This window comes from Lycium ferocissimum, unplaced genomic scaffold (assembly GCF_029784015.1).
Source record: "Lycium ferocissimum isolate CSIRO_LF1 unplaced genomic scaffold, AGI_CSIRO_Lferr_CH_V1 ctg3967, whole genome shotgun sequence".
Classification (NCBI taxonomy): Eukaryota; Viridiplantae; Streptophyta; class Magnoliopsida; order Solanales; family Solanaceae; genus Lycium; species Lycium ferocissimum.
In genome coordinates, this window is record NW_026725539.1 from 1 (window position 1) to 20,373 (window position 20,373).

Genomic DNA, 20,373 nt, shown 5'->3' on the forward strand with positions numbered 1-20,373 from the left:
TGGCATATTTTCCCACCAGGGTGAAGTGTCCCACCGGTTTAAGCCAACACTTTTGGCCAACTCACTAAAGGGCCCATACCTACTTACCAAGGCTCGATTAATGAAGTGATTAGATTTTAATCCCACTTAATAATCCAATCTTGGTTAATTAATCCCTAATATCCAATAATATCCACACTATTTGAAATTTATAAACCAATCGTGCCACGTTGACATCAGAGATTAAAAAGATCCTTGTCGCATATTTGAAAATAATCTTGCCCTTGGATTATGTCGATTGACTTACAAATAATCCATCGTATAAAAAATACGGGGTATAAGACATAAGAAGCAAATGGGAAGCTAGAGTGGTCTAAAGGGACTGAGAACATATCGAGTACGCGGGAAATCTTAAGAGGTCTCGTAGCCGGAGCGGACTAGACGGTGAAGAAAAAGAAGCGGAACATCCCAGCGCTAGAGTTAGGATCAGCTTTGAGTGGTGTTCGGGGGATCTTTTGTGAGTAAGATGTTGGCAATTATATGTGTACCGGAAAGCGTGTGATACTCGTGCATGGCTATATTAGCGGGCGTACGTATTCAGCAACCAATGACGGCATACTAAGGCATTACTGGACAAGAAAGACAACAAAGTTCAAGTGAAAAGGAAAAAATGAGTGGCATGAACGTCAAGGCAATTTGATACCGTTTTTGCTATAGTGGCAGACTCGGGAAGTACGGGCGTAAGGATGTTGGGAAAAGAAGGAAGTGAGCAAGAGAAATAGTGGGGAAATCGGAATGTTAAAATTAAAAGGGTGGTATCACCGAGAGTGAAAATGCAGACGTAAGGCGAATATAATCAGGTAGTAATATAAGTGCACCCCTTAAAGGGGGGAAGCGGATACGAGGAACGCAAGTGCAAGGTAGAGACAATTAATGCCACGGCGCGATTGATGCGGATGCCCAACCTGTTGGTAAGGTTCCTTATCGAGACAAGTTAGTAAGACCCAAAAATCGGGGAAAAGGGAAAATAGTTAGGATAGCAATTGAGATGGTGCTGGGAGTTAGAGGAGAATGAGACAAGAGTCTGATAACGAGTAGGTTATAGAGACATCGTGAAGGGTAACACTGTTAGGTTGGATCAAGAATTAAGATGTGAGCAATAAGATTATCGTCGATGATACCGCGACCTATGGAGAGTAAGGAGAAAATAGAAAGCCTCCCATAGCAAAAATCAGGGAAGAAGGTAGAATAGGATAGGCTATAAGTGAATATCAGGTCGGGAGGAATATGTGAAGCAGAGTGAACCAGGAGAAGGAAAGATCGGGATTAAGATTGAATATACACTACACAAGCTGTACGAGAGTAGTCAAGGAGAAAAGTTGGGATTCGGTAATAACAAGTCGGTGATAATAGTTTGAGTGCATTAGGGAAAGGTGTAAAAAATGATTTGAGCTAGGTTACCAAGATAGAATTTGTACTAAGGACAAGTAGGGTATGGCCGTGGTTGAACCAAAGATCTACTCCGATGCCAGTGGGAAGACGAGATAAGATAGGCGGAGGCGAGGAAATCCTGGGAATTAGTGAAGCCGCGCTGAGGCACCCCTTGAGGATAATTTGGGTACCTCCGCTTACTTTTTGTAAAGATTGCGACATAAAGTGTGACCGGAAAGTTAAGAGCAAGATCTGAGCAGGGGACAATAAAAAGGGGCTGAATTAAGGATAAGGGAATAACCCGAGGTAATGTGTTTAGGGTATTACAAGTTGAGTATAAGATGGTTTAAGCAAGATGATCGGAATTAGTTGGCTACTGAAAGGGGGCGAACTTATGTGCTCCACGAAAGGCGTAACAAGATTCGACAAGGAAGGGGAGTCTAATTCGAGATATGTCTTGGACCTTGTTACATTGTTATAAGGTAAGCATGTTGCGCACTAAAGACGTGGCCTTCTTAAAGTATTGTGACGGAATAATAATGGAAAGGAGATGACTTGAGAGGCTGAAGAGGAGGTAAAAGAGAAACACCATCGGTAAATGAGATTATATGCTATGGTAATAAAGGAAACCCCGAGATCCTTATAAGACCCTACGGGACTAGTTGAACATTCGAGGACGAATGTTCTAAAGGGGGGAAGGATGTTATATCCCGTATTTTGTACGTCGGGATAATCCGAGTCAACCACGACAAGTTAAGGACAAGATCATTCCGAGATATGAAGTAGAGACTTTTGTACGCTCTAAAGGCTTAAATTGTGTATGACTTTATTGGCATGGAGATATTAAAGAAGCATTTGGGGTCTATTCTATTTTTGGAAAGTATTCTATTTTTGGAAAGTTGAAAATTCAACAAAAAAAAAAAAAGAAATGGAGGACCATGTGGCCGGCCACCTAGGTGTGGACCAAGGGCCACATGGATGGTCATGTGAGGAAATAAAAGATGACTAATAAGTCATCTTCCACACTTTAACATTTCTAGAGAAATCAAGAAAATTTTGGAGAAAGAAAAGGAAGGGCCATTCGGCCAAGAGTAAGAAAAAACAAGATCAAGAATTGGCCATCAAAAAAATTATTTCTTCAAGCAAACTTGCTAATTGAAGGGTGCTTAGTAACGTGGAGTCGTTGTTTCGAGCAATAGCTTATTCGTTTTCTCTATCTACCACCTTAGGTAAGTTGAGAAGTTGAAGAAGAAAGGTGAGTTTTAATATTGTTTTATGTGTTGTAGGTGGTTTATATGTGTTGTTGTATGCTAAAATGGAAGAAATTCATGATAGAAATCAAGTTGAAGTTAAGCCATGAACGTTGAGGTTTGGCCGTGTGTTGTGTAATATGTATGAATAATGAATTAAGTGTATTTAGCATGTTTGTGTGTTGTTGTAATGTGTGGAAAATGAATGAAAATCATGAAATTGAATGAGGGTCGTGGCCGTATGTATGGTGTTGTATATGGCAAGGAATGGATTGATGTTATTAAGTGTTTTGGTTGTTGGTGTTATGTGGATTCTATGTTGATAATGAAAGTGTAATGAATCAATTTGAAGTTGTGAGGATTGTGGGCTGATTTGGAGGGTAATGTAACCCTTATGTAATTTTTGTATTTATGGTAAAGACATTGTTAACATATAGATTGTTGATGTAGTTTATGAGTTTTGGAGAAAGGAAGTATGTTGGTGTTGTTCTCGGGTTTGGGGAGGATTTCGGGTGGATTAGAGTGTTGGTTGGATTGTTGGAAATATTGTGTAAATTGTTTAAAGTATCCTTGAATATTATTTGAATGGTTTTGGATTAGTCATCGAATGTATAAACGTTGATATTGGTTTGAATGTGAGTAGTTGAATGGAAAATAATGAATGTTGTTGAATTATATAAAGAAGTGTATTTAATGTTAGAATGCGTTGGAATTGAATATTAATGTTGCTAATTTGGTTGTTGGTGTTGTTGTTGATGAATTGGACCGAGTTGAAATCTCGGTTGGTGTATTTACGGGGAAATCTTTCCGAAATTTCGGTAGAATTTGATGTTCGTTTGGAATAGAATTCCTAAATGTCTCCAACTAATGTTCGATATTTATTGACGTTGTGTAGACCTTGAGAGCCGAGACTTGAGTTGGATTCGCTTAGGGAGCGACCGAGGTATGTAAAGCTCACCCTCCATTCTTTGGCATGTCCTAGTCTTAATTAGGTTGTGATACGAGCTTCGGGGTGACTCTAATTTTGTGATCCGAGCTTATATACGTATCTTATTCGCTTCTAAAGATTTACTTCTTTGATGTAGCTTAACTAAAATACTTATGCTTTCATTTGATGGAAACTTCAAAAGTTTTGTAAGAATTTTATTCTTAAAAGACGCCAAAACTTCGAACGCCCGTAACTTTCGTAGACAAGCTCGGATCGCCCCGAAACCTAGTAGGTAACTTCATGAGACATAACATTCCCCCAACGCTCCATAGGCGGGCTCGGATGGGGTTGACACCGTCCGTGGGGCCCGCGGCTTTTCTATGCTTATCCTTAATGACCTTTAAGAAAGATTTAGTACTATTTTCACCTTGACTTCCGAGTATGGATTCCCTACTTATTTGACAAGTTTAGGATCATGATTTTTATGCATTTTAAATGAGGATTGTTACGCATATGATTTCACTATGTAATTATGATTTCTAAGTCCGGTTTGATAAGTTCCGAGATATGTCCGAAAGGTACTTGATATAACTATTGTTCCGATTTTCGAATGATGGTTCGCCTAACTTATTTCATCGAGTCTTTGGAATGATTTGTGTGCATATGGTTTCTCACTACTCGTTTCGTGCAAGCCTCAATGCATCTATTCACCGAGTCCCGAGCCGGCACGTATTCGTGCACGTCTCATTGCATTGTTCACCGAGTCCCTCACTAGAGGGCCGGGTACGCTATATATTTATATATGATGATATGATGATGTGATGATATGGGGATGGCGGCCAGGATGGCATGTGATGATCCTATTCACTGATCCCTCACTAGAGGGCCGGGTACGGCATATGCATATGATTACATGATTACTATACATGATGATTATATGATTATATCTACCGAGTCCCTCACTGGAGGGCCGGGTATGCTATATGTACATAACGATTTGATGATATGATATAGACATGCATGATATATGATTCCCAGGCAAGTTTTTGATTTCCCGATTATTATACTTACTTTGATAAATTCCATTTCGGTTATGGTTCTATTTGTTGTATTACGTGCTTTACATGCTCAGTACATATTCCGTACTGACCCCCTTTCTTCGGGGGCTGCGTTTCATGCCGCGCAGGTACAGACACTCGTTTGGGTGAGCCGCCAGCTTAGGATCCCTACTCAGCTACTTCGGAGAGCTCCCTTGTCCGGAGCCCAGATTTTGGTAAAGACTCTTTTGTTGTATGTGTATATATTTATTCAGGGTACGGCGGGGCCCTGTCCCGTCATATGGTTCTGTTATTACTGTTAGAGGCCTGTAGACATAAACGTGGGTTGTGGGTAGCACTATTCAGTTGTGCTTGTGTTCTGTATATCCTCAGTCTGTATATATGATATGTGTATATAAATGTGTACGCGGTGTCGTGCCTTTTCCGTACGTATAAGTTCTCATTATGTTTGCTATGATCTGCTTATAATTGACAGGTGGGTACGAGTGCCCAGCTCGGGCACTAGTCACGGCCTACGGGGCTGGGTCGTGACACTTTATAACCATAGACTCATAGTTTCTGGAATGTAAGAAGGTCATGGAAAAACAAAGGGAGTCATGTCATAAGGATCATGCCTTAGAAAAAAGAAGGGACTAGCCGCACATACCTTTTCGCCTTCTAACTTTCCGACTATACGCTTCCTTCCAAGTTCGTAATTCTACATTTAAAGGAATTCGTGCTAAGATTAGATAATCGGAAACATACTTAAGCTTCGGCTAAAGCTAACAAAAATTGGGCAGCATCTCCTTTGTTTCTACAACTTCCTTCATATGATATAACAACTCCCAAACATTAATAACAACATTCATAATATCATAATCACTGACTTTGACAAGTTCGACATTATTAAATCCTTAACATTCCCCATCAAAATCCTTCATAACCCTAACTATGGCACCATACCGTATCCATCCTCATACAATGCTTCTACAACATCTTTAATACTATTCATAGCAAGATTATACTCATTACATATCAAGAACTATGATTCAAGTCAACTCATGATTCAAGAATATTACTATTTTCATATTTGCACTCCATATTCTACTCCCTTCCATAATCCAAGTCTTTTAACCTCTCAATACTCTTAATAACATGAAATAAACATAAAACTTACCTTAATCACTTAGGAATAAGCCTTGAGTCAGTCTACTCCATTAGAATGAAATCCTTCACTTGTATACCAAAGAAATTCTTACTCTTCACAAACCCTAATAGGCTTTCTAGTACATGAATATCTTAATCTTTGCTTTTGATCTTGGTTTCTTGGTATAGATTTATTGTAGAAATAAAGGGAGGGTTTTGGAGAGTTCTAGAGAGATGTAGGATCTGTTTTTGTTAGAATAATGGAATAAAAACGTGGGATCTTATATTTATAATCTGGGCTGGAAAATTCCAGATCCGCGGGTCGACGAGCAGGGTCGACGGTCGTCGACGTGTCGATGGTCCATCGACATGCCCCATCAAACTGCCGCCTGAGATGCCTGATTATAGAACCCTATCGACGGTGCCAGATGACGGCTCGTCGACGTGTCGACAATCGTCCTTTGGGTTGTCGACGGTGACTGGTTTTAACAGTTTTTCTGAACTGCTCTGTTTTGCTCCGATTCGATTCGTTTCACTTCTAATTCCCTTGAAATGTCAAGAATGCATACTTATACTCCTGTACACATATAAGGTAAAATATTTCATGTCCAAAAGTCTGGTGCGGATTACCGAACCGAAGGCACACATCACCAATAAGCCAAAATCTCCTTGCACAAAACGGAAGGTGTAACATACCTCTCCTAACACCTTACTTACAAATTATCCCCAATACTATTTTAAAATTGTCCTAGTTCTGTAGCTATGATACGTCCTTTCTCTCTTTGCCAAGCCGATCCGTTTTATCTCTCACAGTCATCTGGAGTTTCCAACCGTGAGTTTCACATGCTTCTAATTTCCCTCAAGCTATTCTATTTTCTCATCCTTCTCTTATGTCCGAACTTGTAGGACTCTTAGTACACTTCCCAGGGGGTCACCCATCCTAGTACTACACTCGCCTAAGCACGCTTAACTTCGGAGTCCTGATGGGATCCTGTGCGTTAGTACTGGTACGATCGCATCCACCCTGCTGCGTGACCTTTATCATATGATCTAAAACCAGTTAAAATCCTAATGGGTCCCAATAAAATTCTATAATGCCTCTTCTTTCAGGTTAAAAGAACCCTTTACTCTTTTGGCTAAATTAATGCTATTTTAACCTTTACAACTCCCAATAATAACTACCAATCTGCATACATAACTACCTTTCATTCTTAATTTCAAAATTCCTGATGGTGACAGAAATATCTAAATCATAGCTACTCATAAATACTTTGGTTATGGGTCCCCTTTAGAATTCCTGCTCATCGTTATTAAGCAATAACCTGTGGTAGTTGCACACACATAGGAAACTTCAATAAAAATTCATATACCTGTAGTCGACCTGCTCCGATCTTGGTCTGGAGGGCTATAAAGTGAAGTGTCGTCCGATAGATCCTCCTCTCTAGAAGTCAAAAATTTTGGGGGAATCGTCGCGGGGTCCTGATAACATAGCTCTATCGCACGATCTAAGACAGAAGGAAAGTTCAATGATTCCTAAATGCCCTGCAGCCTCCTGTTTATAAGTGTGGCACGCTTCACACCCATAAATAGGACTCTACTGGACACAGCTCGTAGACATACCCTAGGACGAACTGCTCTGATACCACTTTTGTCACGACCCAGCCTGTAGGCCACGACGGCACTCTCGGTACTAGCCTACGCGCAGCAATACTAGTCTAACATTCCATAAGCATTCCTAGGTAGACCACACATACTTAATACGGTCATCAACAGCTAAGCCCATAAGCATAAGCCAACAAGGCCATCAAATTATTATACAACAAGAAGAACTGATAAGGTTATAGAATCTCTAAGTACATACATCTGCCTACGAGCCTCTATATAGAATACATGAATCTATAAGGATGGGGCAGGACTCCGCCATGCCCAAACATGGATTTACAAAACAGTAGTACCAATAGCTGTGGCTCCGAAACAACCGGAGCGCTTCTGAGATTCCGCTGACAGACCTCCCAAGGATATGATCCGTTCCCCTGCTTTTTCTGCGGGCATGAATGCAGCGTCCATAAGAAGTGACGTCAGTACGAATAAAGTACTGAGTATGTAAGGCATGAATAGTAACATGATGGAAATACAGAAAGTAGCGTGAAGCAAAGGAACCATTTACATCTCATAATATCTCTTAAGACATTCGTCATCCTTACTTACCCTTTTTTTTGGAGGAAACATTTCATACATCCGCATGTCTACCTATGCAATACCATACAATACAATACAACACCGTACCCGGCCATATAGGCTCGGTATTACCCATACCCGTCCCTTTCGGGACTCGATGGTATCCGTATCCGGCTCTTTCGGGACTCGATCATATCTGTACCCGGTCATTTAGGGACTCGATAGTTTCCATACCAGGCCCTTTTGGGACTCTATAGTATTCATACCCGGCCCTTTCCGGACTCGGTAGTATCCGTACCCGACCCTTACGGGACTCGGTGTCACACATGACTACGGAGATACACATATAAGAATACATAAATAAAAGCACATCATCATCATCATGATCGTCATCACCGTGTCTTCTCTTAGGGGATCAACTATCGTAAGATAAGATCAATAGTGTTATAAGAATATCAAGAACGATGAACTTGGATAGCATTAGAAATGGAATTATCGTCATCGCTATATCTCACCTCGAAGGAACAAGTATTATGAGGTGAGATCAACAAAAATGAATAAGATTGAGAAATCATGAAGTAACTCAACATTCTCATTTTTGGTGTTTTTCCAAATTCCAAACTTATAATGGCGCTTTGGCCTCTTTAAGTCAGATCATCCGAAAACGTATCCTTAAATCATCCTTTTGGAGGGCTTGTGCCCATATTTGGCTTAAGGGTCCTTCTTAAGACTTGCTAAACTTCCCATGTACTACTTATATAACTTTTCATATGTCCTTTATAAAGTCCCAACCCCGGCATGTGGGCCCTACCTTAACTTACGGTTACGAGGGTTATTCATCAAGTAACGTATTAACTGATTTACACCATACGGTCTCCAAATGTCATATATATGTTATTATTATACTCATATAATATAATCTTCATCCTTAATCCATGTATAACTTTACTCTTCCTTGAGCTCATACTAAGCCGTCTACAGTCTTGGTAACGCGAAATTTTTCGGGGTGTAACAGTACCGACGTCCTTTCTTGTGGACTCTGCGTTCATGCCCGCAGGATCAGGTAGCCAGCCAGACGATCCAGACCAGTAGGATATCTCCTCAGCCACAGTCAGTGCACTCCATTGGTCCAGAGCTGCAACCCTTTTTGGTATGCTATTTTGCTATATAGATATGTGGGTATGGCAGGGTCTTGTCCTGTCTTTTCTATAGTTTATGAATCCATAGAGGTCTGTAGACAGTTGTATATAGTGGGAACATCATGTAGATTTGTGGTCTCTTATTTTATGTACAGTACATGTAGTGGCCATGTCGGACTGCGGTGTCATCCTTTGCCCGGATGCCTATATATGTATGTATATATATATATATATATATATATATATATATATATATATATATCCATGTGGACTGTTTATGAGTTGTTGAGGTACAGTTTGTTGTATAAGTTTTACAGTAGATGCTATTATTTAGATATATGTTAGAAATAGGCCGCTAGGCTATTCTGTCTATGGCAAGTACGACTTTAGGGGTGCTTGGTCAGTAGTGGTCGGGCACTCATCACAGTCCATTGGGTTGGGTCGTGACAGAAAACTGTAACGAATAGATCGAGATAGGGCTTGAAAACCCTGTTCATAAGGTCCATGAAAGATGTTGGTGCACTCGACAACCCAAACGACGTGACAAGAAATTTGAAATGACTATAACGGGTTCTAAAAGTGGTCTTCGAAATATCAATTTCCTTAACTTTAACTGACGGTAGCCTGATCTGAGGTCAATTTTGGAATAACACTGAGCACCCTGAAATTGGTCAAATAAATCATCGATTCTGGGGAGAGGATACTTGTAACGGTGACTTTATTCAACTGGCGGTAGTCAATACACATGCATAGAGAATTATCTTTCTTTCGGATGAACAAGACCGGTGCGCCCCAAGGCGAGACACTTGGTCTAATAAATCCCTTGTCAAGAAGATCTTTCAACTGAACTTTTAATTCTTTCAACTCTGTTGGAGCCATTCTATATAGCGGAATAGATATCGGCTTAGCTCCGGAAAGTAGATCGATTCCAAAGTCAATCTCCCTATCGGGAGGAACTCCGGGTAGGTCATTTGGAAAGAGCTCTGGAAATTTACTGACAACTGGTACTGACTGAAGAGCTGAAGTCTGGGCATCTGCATCCCTGACTCAAACTAGGTGATAAATACATCCCTTGGTAATCATCTTTCCGGGTCTAAGATAGGAAATAAACCTACCCTTGGGTACTACTGAATTACCCTTCCGTTCTATAAGTCCGTCGGGAAATTGAAACTTACTATTTAGGTTCTACAACCCACTAAAGCATTACATGATTCTAGCCAATCCATACCCATAATTACATCAAAGTCTACTATCTCTAATTTTACTAAGTCTGCTATAGTACGGCGGTGATAGACCATAACTGGACAACCCCTATAAATGCGTCTAGCTATATTTGATTCTCCAACTGGAGTGGATACTTGAAAGGGTTCATGCAACTTTTCTTGTTCCATCCTGAATTTCTTAGTAATAAAAGGGGTTACATAAGATAGGGTAGATCCGAGATCCCTGAGAGCATAAACATCATGAGTGAAGACGGTTAGCATACCTGTGACCACATCTCCACAGGCCTCTGTATCTTGATGACCTGCCAGCGCATACAAAGGGTTCTGACCACTGCCTGTATTGCCGAACTTTGCTGCTTCACGCCCCTGCTGGGCCTGATTGTTATGAAAAGCTGCTGCATTTGTGGATTGAGCCACATTATCTTCGGTACCTTGCCTAGTAGACGGATAATATCTCTAAATATGGCCCCTCTCTCCACAACCATAGCATACATCCATACCTATACGACACTCACCGAGGTGTCTCTTACCACACTTGCCACAAATCGGATTAGTAAAGGCCTACTGACCCACACTAGCCTGAGAGTAGGAACCTGTTGGTCTGAAATTCTATTTTTTTTAATCATTCCTGACTTGGGCATTGGTCACGCGGATGGAGCGGGTCCTGCTAACCCATTCTTAAAGGACTGTCTACCTCCACCCTGGTTAAAGTTACCTCAAGACTTGGCCCTCATGCTGAATTCCCTATCCTTTTGCTTCTGCAGTGCTCCTTCTTCATTTAGTTTCTCCTCATTACCTTGCACATGTTACACCCCGAAAAATTTCGCGTTACTAAGGTTGCAGACGACTTAATGTGAGCTTAAAGAGGAGCAAATATTACAAGTATAAAGGATGGAATTCTACTGTATTAGCATGAGGATAGCATGAGTATGATATTTGAAATTCGTACAATGATTGGAATGATACGTTAAAAGCTATATAGCCCTCGTAACCATAAGCAGAAGTGGGGCCCACATGATGGGGTTTTTATAAAGGATATATGACAAGTTATATGGACAATATATGTGAAGTTAAACACAACTCAAGAAGGACCCTTGAGCCAAATCCAAATGTAAGCCCTCCAAAAAGATGTTTTTAAGTTACATTCTCGGGTGATCTGACTTCGGGAGGCCATAACCCCATCATTATTTGGGAATTTAGGAAAACTCCAAAAATTAAAGTTGTTGATAATTGAAATACCTTTCCCACCGTAGGTCGTGGGCCTTCATGTGACATAGGGATAAAAAGTGATGGACGTTTTAAGGCAGAAAGGTCAAGCTGGGCAGTGGGCTCGGCCCAACCCGACTCAAGGTCGGTGGGAATCGACCCAAGACCCATATATAAGGTCTAAATTCATACAAATTCATTCATTTACACATGAAGCAGTCCAAAAACTTTTACAGAGAGAGAGGAGAGTTAGAGAGAGAAAGTGGAGAATCAAGCAAGTTCGAGGTCCCGAATTCCGAGGCTCGTGAAGAGTAAAGTGTAGTACAAGTTGTTGCCGTTGTTTTAAGCTAAAAGTTGAAATTTGGGGATGTTGGTTTCATGGTGGATTCTCATATAAGGTATGTTTAAGATGTTAATGATACTCTTACCATGATCATTGATAGATTTCACGCGAGAAAATGACATTGAAAGTTCGGTTATAATTTTTGGATATCAAATGACTTGGGGGCTGTTTTGGTATGATTAAATGGATAGAATTAGTTGGATATTGATATAAAATGATTGTTGGTATGCTGTTGATAAGTTTCTATTCTTGAATTTGGGAGAATAAAGTGTATGAAGATATCGTATACAAAGCGTATACTGGGCTGTTTTGGTCTATATCTTTGGGAATTGATGCTTTGAGTTTAAAGAGAATTATATGAGATGTTTGTTGTTGTTGTTGGTTGCTGATTATGTTGTTAAATTGAATTGGAATTAGAGGGAAGCGAAGATTACAGGGAAAATGCTGCCCGAATTTACGGAAGTTAATTACGAGCTTAGAGAAGTATATGAACCTCTTTCAAGTTGTCTACGGTTTCCTTTACCTTGATTGTAGATTGGCCAGTGTTTGGAAGCATAAGTTAAGCTAATCACGTAAGCGACAAGGTATGTAAGGCAAACATTTCTTCCTTCGGCATGATTCTTGTTGTTATTCATTCTATATGTACTCCATATGATTCCATTCTTAGACGAGTAAGGTTTAAATGTTTCTTATGATGGCTTATTGACATTGTACTCCTATTCTCGTTCGAAGGGAACACCCATAAGGTGCCAAGTTGAGTTGTGTATATGGTTTTACTAATGATTTCGAGGAAATGAGTTTTATCCTAAAGGAAACATAAAGTTTGATTTTCAAAACCACTCCGAAGGGGGTGCGAGATTTTACTACTTCATTACATTTACGATTTATGTTTACATTCCATAGTATCATCCTTTTGTATTGATATGATCATTTACTCTTTGGATAGGGTAACAAGATGAAATTGAGTAGAATATAAGTAGTAAGAATTTCATAACAATTCTACCCTCAAACCTGAAAGTATGTCCTCCTAAGTCTAGTGAGATACAAATTTGATAACTTCTTATAAAAGACTAAGGCTAATAACTGGATTGTGATGAATTGATTAGTGACTTATGCTTTGAATTGAAATTGATATTTGTGGATTGGGTTTGTGTTGATATGATGGGATATTAAGCCAGAAGCGGCTGCCCGAAGGGGCCATCATTATTAAGCCGGAAGCAGCTGCCCGAAGGGGCCACCCTAGCTAAGCCGGAAGTGGCTGCCCGAAGGGGCCATCATTATTATGCTGGAAGCGGCCGTCTAAAAGGACTATTGTGATACTAGCCGGAAGCGGCTGTCCGAAGGGACCATTCTGTTAACATGTCGGAAGGGGCATGCTTGTTGGATTGCATTATTTACTTAAAGATTGTTTTGAGACTTTGTGTGCACATTTATGTTTCTTCCAGCTAAGGCTGCAGTTATTGAGTTAGATTGTGATTTCTTCTTTCCTAAGTCAAATTATGATTATGAATAGTTACCACCTTACATACTCAATACATTATCCGTACTGACGTCCTTTTGCCTAGGGACGCTGCGTTCATGCCCGCAGCCCCAGATTGTTTGGTAGGTTAAGTATATAGCTAGGATGCTCGGATGTCGGTCACTGGACCGGCAAGTTCCACCTCATTCTCGGAGCCGTGGCCGAGTCATGTATAGATATGTATGATTATGGGTATGTCGGGGCGTCCCGACTCATAATGTGCGCTTTACTTCTTAGAGACTTCTGCAGACAGCGTCCTGTGGTATGTTTGTCGAGACGTTGATAAAGTGATGTCAGTTGAGTCAATTGTGGATTTTAAAAGAGTATGTATTTTAGATGATTTCAATTGTTTTAAAGTACATATTTGATTGAAACTTTTCATAATCGCTATAAAGATAATGATTTCTATTTGGAAAAGTTTTATATTCGTAAAAGTTTTTGAAATGACAGGTTTTGATAGAGCGAATGTCTGAGGGTTCACTCGACTCTGATGAGAGTCGGGTGCCCGTCATGCCCTATCAAGATTGGGGTGTGACATCACAAATGCCAACAACTTGGAAATAGTCATCTTGTCATTTTGAACAGCCGTATTAGCATCCCTGCGTAATATGAGTTTAAGCCCGAGCACAAACCTTCTAACCATGGCTCTCATATAGGAAACTATGTGGGGAGCATGTCTGGACAACGACAAAAATTTGAGGTAATATTCCAAAACAGTCATGTTATTCTGCCTTAGCCTCTCCATAGCTTTTGCTTCCCAGACCTCAATTGGAATGAAGTGGTCCATGAAGGCATTAACAAATTCATCCCAAGTAGAGGGAAGTGAATTCTCCCCTCGGGACTGTTCCCAAGTCTCATACCAAATGTGAGCCACATCCTGAACCTGATAGGATCCAAACTCTGATGCCTCTAATTTCGTGGCATGCATAACACGACGTAACACTTTTTGCGGCCCATCAACGTAATTCTGCGGATCCTCCTCCTTCTTAGACCCCGTGAACATTGGAGGCTTCATACGAAGAAAATCTTGGGTTCTAGAACTGGTTGACCCACCACTAGCACCTGAGCTAGGAGACGTTTCTTGTCGCTGCACCTGGTTAGCAACGATCTGAATGAGCAATTGAATAGCTCCCTTAACATCCATGTTCGAAGCATTAGGAGGCGTAGCTGTTGCATTAGCTGGGGCGACCGTCGGGGCCTGAGTGTTCTCTTCTGTAGCTGCATCAGCGGTAGCAATCTAGCTAGTAACTGTATTCCTCTTGTCGTACTTTCTTTTTGGTGCCATTGCTGAAATACATAATTCGCACTAGTTAGAAGAATTCCTAAAAGTATCGCTCTAACTGCACGAACTAGAGTATGAAAGAAGTGAAACAAATCCTGAATGTCTTGGTGGACAACTGTTTATATGTGTGGGGCCCTCACATATATAAAAGTGACCCCACTGGACACGGTATCATAGACTCCGTAAGACACTTGAACCTAGGGCTCTGATACCAAGCTTTATCACACTCCGAACCATGGCCTGGGTAAAACACAGTACTCGGTGCCTTACTGCATGTGATCGAGCGAACCGCATGGCTTGCTGAATCATCAAGAGGCATAACGTGAGTGGAATATAACATGAAACATGATGAGCCTTAATAAAACATGAGAAGTCACAATATTTAATAAAAATACTTGTATAAAACGTGAATGCAGAAATATCATAAACTGAGCCAAAGATGGCTACACAGCTCCCAGTATCTGACATAGTATCTGACATAACTAACTGACTAGTCTATAAAACCTCTATCATGAATCTGAACTATAAAACATACTTGCTGGGACAAGGCCCCCAGCATACCTTAACTCGCTAAACATGACATGGAAATAAATAAGGATAACACCCCGAATAAGAAAGGGCTCACCAACGAGCTGATACGAGCAAATCCTACTGAGCAGATCCGTCATCCTATAAATCCGTACCTGCATAGTAAAATGTAGGCTCCCGGGCAATAGAAAAGAGACGTCAGCACATTCAATGTACTGGTATGTAAACAACTGAATAAAATAGACATGGCACATGAAATAACATGATAAGGGATTAAACTGAAACTGAAACCTGATCATGAGCATAAGCTTAAATACATTTATATAACATGGGAAAATTATCTATAGGAGAGCATAATGTAACCGACATGAAACCACGACGTTAGTGCGTGGCGTCTGACCTCTTCCCGATCAACTAAGCCATCTTGTACTTTGCCGGCGTACAAAACATGAACATGACATGAATGGATCCAAATCTCTCAATGGGGAATATATGAAGGAGTCGTCCTACTGGGCGGAGCAATCTTTATCCTATGTTGGCATACGTAGTTTCAGGTATAAAACCTTCTCGGTAACTTATGCAACTCCCAAAAACATGAACATGATATAGTTGGCTGAGAAGCCTATGAATTTAATAAAAACATGACTTGTATTATAACATGGATAAAGTTATATAATTTGTTTACATGAAATCGTGTGGACATGTAGGATATTCGTGAAAGTAAGCATAATATTTAATAACTTGCAGGTAGGAACCCTTGGAATGCAATATATGGGTTTTCATAGATTACGGACGGGTTCCCAATAACCAAAATGGAAGATTAGGAATACAACAACGAATATATAATCCAAACATGGTAAATTATGGTACAAAAACTTAGGGTTATTATGAATTTGGCTAAAAACCCTAGTTTAGTGAACTCTTGTATAATCATAGAAGAACGTGGCGTGGGGAAGAACAAAGATGTTTTCTCACGTAGATAGAAGCCCAACATACCAGGTAACGCTTTAAACTTGCAATAAAAATCTGAACTCGAAGAAGAATCCCAAAAGCCTAAGTCTTTAACCCTAAGATGGGTTTTCTTGAAAACCCTAGGTTAAGAACAATGAATTCTTGTTTATTGTTCCTAAATATATGTTAGAATCCACTTAGAATAGGTTAGGGTTGTTTACCTTAGTGTTCTCGGTGATAGAGGAGAAGAGCAGGTCGTCCTAAGGTTCAAGAACTTGAAAATAGGAAAATAAAGCTGAGTCTGCGCATTTATACTGATACAAGATTAATAATGAAAATAGAAGAAAAGGGCAAGAATAGATAATTTGACACAACTTAAGACCTAATTTAGCAACCAAAGTTATAGAAAACTAAGACCTCTAAATTAAGAACAAAAGAAATACCAAATTCCTAGGATGACCAAGAGGGATTTGGAATTCTCTAATAACCAATCCTCTCAACAATTACTCAATCAAAGGTTTCACAAGCTCTCAACTCTCAAGAGTTTTACAATAGCAAATATCAATATTCAAAATAGTCTAACCCTAGGAAAATGTTTAAGTCTACTACTTATACTAGGATAATAAGGAAGACAAGCTAGCTATTACAAATATACCCTTAATGAAGCAAGGGCCTTGTTTGGTTGGTCTTCCTTGGAAATGAAACTCGAAAAGGCTTGCATTTAAGTATTAGCCTCTTTACATGAATTGCCATCTTCGTCACTCTTCTCCATTCCGTCCTTCCAAGCAATCTTCCACACTTGGGATCCTTAGTATGGCGCTAATGCATGCTCACGAGTGCCTATCTTCATGTGCAACCCTTGTGATGTTTGGGGTTCCTTGACTTGATTCCACATAGGTGATCTTGGGGAAACTAGGATTGCATCATTCTCCCCATCTTGAAAGGAATTTGTCCTCAAATTTAAGGGGTCACCTACACACATCCAACAAGAAGACAACATGCCTCCACTACAAAATTCATTAGTGCAAGAGAGATCCGCAAGGATCATCCCACGATGACAATCATCAAAAGCAAACAAGTAGTAGAGGAAAGTGTCTCTTCATTCAACTCAATTATAAATCCCCCATTGGATACATATTCCTTTTGACCATCATAAGAGACTTCACATGAAAACAATTTAGCAAGAAAAGTATGTACCAAAGTAATACCATCAACATAGCTATCATCGAGATCGCTCACAACATCAAAGTCAAGCTTATCGATTGACATAGGGCTACTCAAGGATGATACTATACTGTTAGCTTGAAGATAATTTTCCTCACTAGTGTTCTCATCGGGAAATGGATCACCTGAATAAAGCCAAGCATGAATATCATCATCATAAATGGGAGGGGAATCGTACAAGGACTCACTATCAAGGCCAACATTGCAAGAATAATCTTTAGTTGGGTTTCGTAAATAATTGAGCAAATTGAATTCTTCCTCAACCAATGGATCATCCTTTTTCAAGAGAGAAAGGTCCACATCAAGAAGGGGATAGTTAGCACAACCTTCATCCAAACCTATGTCCTTAATGGAATTCATGAAATAGAACAAAGAATGAATTTTTATCGTGCTATCTTTCCTTTCAAGCAAACTACTCTTTCTACTCTTGCCAACACTTGACAGTGCGCTTGCATTCTTTAAACTCAACTCAAAGTTACTTGTACAACTAGAGTTCATGCCTTTACAAGAAAAGAGATCAAGACAAATACATTCACTTTGGTTAAAATTGCAAGAAGACGAATCATCAAGATTACACAAAAACAAGCCACCATTCACATTCAAGTGTCAACCATGTTACCTTTCTTTTCACAAGTGTCAACCATGTTACCTTTCTTTTCACAAGTGTCAACACTAGATGGACACAAATTAATCTTGCAAGAAGATTCAATTCGGTCATCAAAAGGATCAACTAGTATACGATCACTTTCATTAATAACATCATGAGCACTCGAAGTATTAGGGATAGCTAACATACCTTGATGTTCAAGACAAAGGTTTTCTTCCATGGACTCACTTCTTTCCTCCAAGTGTGGAAGTTCTTCACATGAGGACTCATTTGGCAAGTCTTTTCTTTGGGAACCTACAAAAGAGTCTACACGATGTGGTATGGGAAGCTCCCCTTCTTGACACACGGTCACACATGTTAACACCCTTCTTGCCAAGCAAAGTGGGACGGTGATATCACTATCACCTTGTTTTTCATTACTTCCAAGTTCATCATCCTCATGATTACCCTCATCATCTCTTTCCTCACATTCCCTCTTATCATCACCACAAGTGTCTCTCAAAATAAAGGCTCTTCGATTAGGGAACTCACTTGCTCTATGACCAAAGCCATGACATTTGAAACATTAGATGGGAGCCTTCGTACCTCCTTCCTTTGGGGCGAACTTTGGAGGCTGTTTATCAATTTGCTTCTCATTTTGAGTGTTATTTTCAAATGGGTTCTTGGTATCTTGCATGGTGCCCTTACCCTTTTGCCAATTTGAGGAAGAAGTTCCTCCTTCTTTTTTATTGTTCCATGAACTCACATATCCCCTCGACTTATTGATTTTTTCTTCCTTGAGACCCTCCTCTATCTCAATAGTCGCTTGAAGGGTTTCTTCAATGCTCCCATAGTTGTGTAGTCTCATTTGAGAGATAATGTCACCATTTAATCCAGCTCAGAACCGAGTCATAGCATTCAAATCATCCACTTCAAAGTTGATTCTCATCTTTACGAGTTGGAACTCATCATAGTATTCTTCCACACTCTTTTTGTTTTGCCTCAAGGTATACACCTTCTTGAGTTGTTCTTGCTTGTAGCGTTCGGTGACATACTTACGATGCATGGTGTCCTTCAATTCATCCCAAGTAGGTGTGGGAGGAAGCCCAACAATTCTCCTTGCCTTCACTTGAGTTTCCCACCATGTGGAGGCGTACCCTTCAAATTCAGCAATGGCGAAAGACGCCTTTTTCACCTCGGACATATCATTTGTCAAAAAGATTCTATTACAATGCATCACCCAATCAAGAAACGCATCGGGATCACTTCCCCCTTTGAAGGTTGGGAGAGTAATCTTGATGGAATTGAGACTCGTGTCTCGCCCTCCTCCATAATCGTGGTTCCCATTAAAATCTCCATCGTCATCATAACCTCGATGGTCATGAATTTGGTACCCTTCTCGAGCTTGATACCCTCATTTCCTACCCATGTAAGGATTAGGACCATGCCTTCCACCCCTTCCTCGATAACCTCTTTGTGCTTGCCCGCGTGGCCTCCAACCTTGGTTACCATATCATTCGTGCTCAAGTATAGCTTCCACTATCTCTTCCTCATTTGGTTGTTAGATGTTTGGACGGTTTTGGGGTGGCATTGGTGCATTTAGGTGTGGATCATTTAGGGTTTAGGATTTGATCTTGTGGGGGTGGGATGTTTCGTTGGCCTATGAGAATGTTGTTTGGTGGAGTGAGAGTTGTGTTTTGAGGGGTGTTTTGGGGAGTGTTTTAGGGAGTGGGGTTATATAGATGATGGAAGGTGCTGGGTGACAACGTAAATGAAGTGCTTCGAGTAGCTCCACTTGTGCCTTCTTGGTATTGCACTCGGGGCGAATACGAGCCCTCCCTACTACCTCCTTCAATTTATTCCACAATACTTCCCAAGTTTTCCATTCGACCATCCATACTCCCTACCTTGTCGTTCAAGGCTTGCAAGGCCCTCATTACATCAACTAGTGTGAGTTCCCCGGTGGGAACTTGTGTTTCATCCTCCGTAGCCATGGTACCTATTCAAGACACTTAACAAAACGACCAAACACGTTAGATTAGTAAAATCAACTCACAATCGCTCAAGTATGCGCACCTTTAATTTGCTTCCTTGTTAATGTCAAAATTGCAAATTCTACTCGATTCTCAAAGATTGTGTGCTTGTTATAATACTCATAGCCATACTGGGCCCACAAAGCATAACATAAGCACAGGGTAAAAAAATTTTCGGGAAACATACATGCCTTTCATCTTTTCAAATCAAGCAAAATCCGTAACCATAGCGAATCTGTAAATACACGAAATTCATAACACAATGCATACTGATACACCGGCTTACATAGCCGTTTACAAACGGACCTCTCGTACACACGACCCTGTCTGCAAAGTCTCTAACATAACTTCGGACACCATACAACACACTCTGACCCGGCAGCACTCCGG

General features: G+C 40.4%; 1 pseudogene; it reads right to left on the reverse strand.

The window, feature by feature from the left end:
* Positions 1 to 6,675: 6,675 nt before the first annotated feature.
* LOC132044241 (5S ribosomal RNA) lies at positions 6,676 to 6,792 on the reverse strand (annotated as a pseudogene).
* Between the last annotated feature and the right edge of the window lie 13,581 nt (positions 6,793 to 20,373).